This window comes from Apaloderma vittatum, unplaced genomic scaffold (assembly GCF_000703405.1).
Source record: "Apaloderma vittatum isolate BGI_N311 unplaced genomic scaffold, ASM70340v1 scaffold28317, whole genome shotgun sequence".
Taxonomy (NCBI): Eukaryota; Metazoa; Chordata; class Aves; order Trogoniformes; family Trogonidae; genus Apaloderma; species Apaloderma vittatum.
Genome location: NW_009726068.1, coordinates 3,616 through 3,825, shown reverse-complemented (window position 1 = coordinate 3,825; position 210 = coordinate 3,616).

Here is a 210-nt window from a genome sequence, read left to right as displayed (position 1 = left end):
TGAAGCGGAGAAATGCGACACGTGAGACGAGGAGAAGCCCTGCCCGGCGAAACGCATCCCTCGGCATCACGGGGCGACCCGGCAAGTCCAGCTTCTGGAGCTCTCCGGCAAAGCACCCAACTCTGCCGGGACCCGCGCGGACTCCAGCTGAGAGCTGGTGAGGATGAGGAAGGTGGTGGGGACCTCCCACCTCAAGCCATCAGGGAAGGG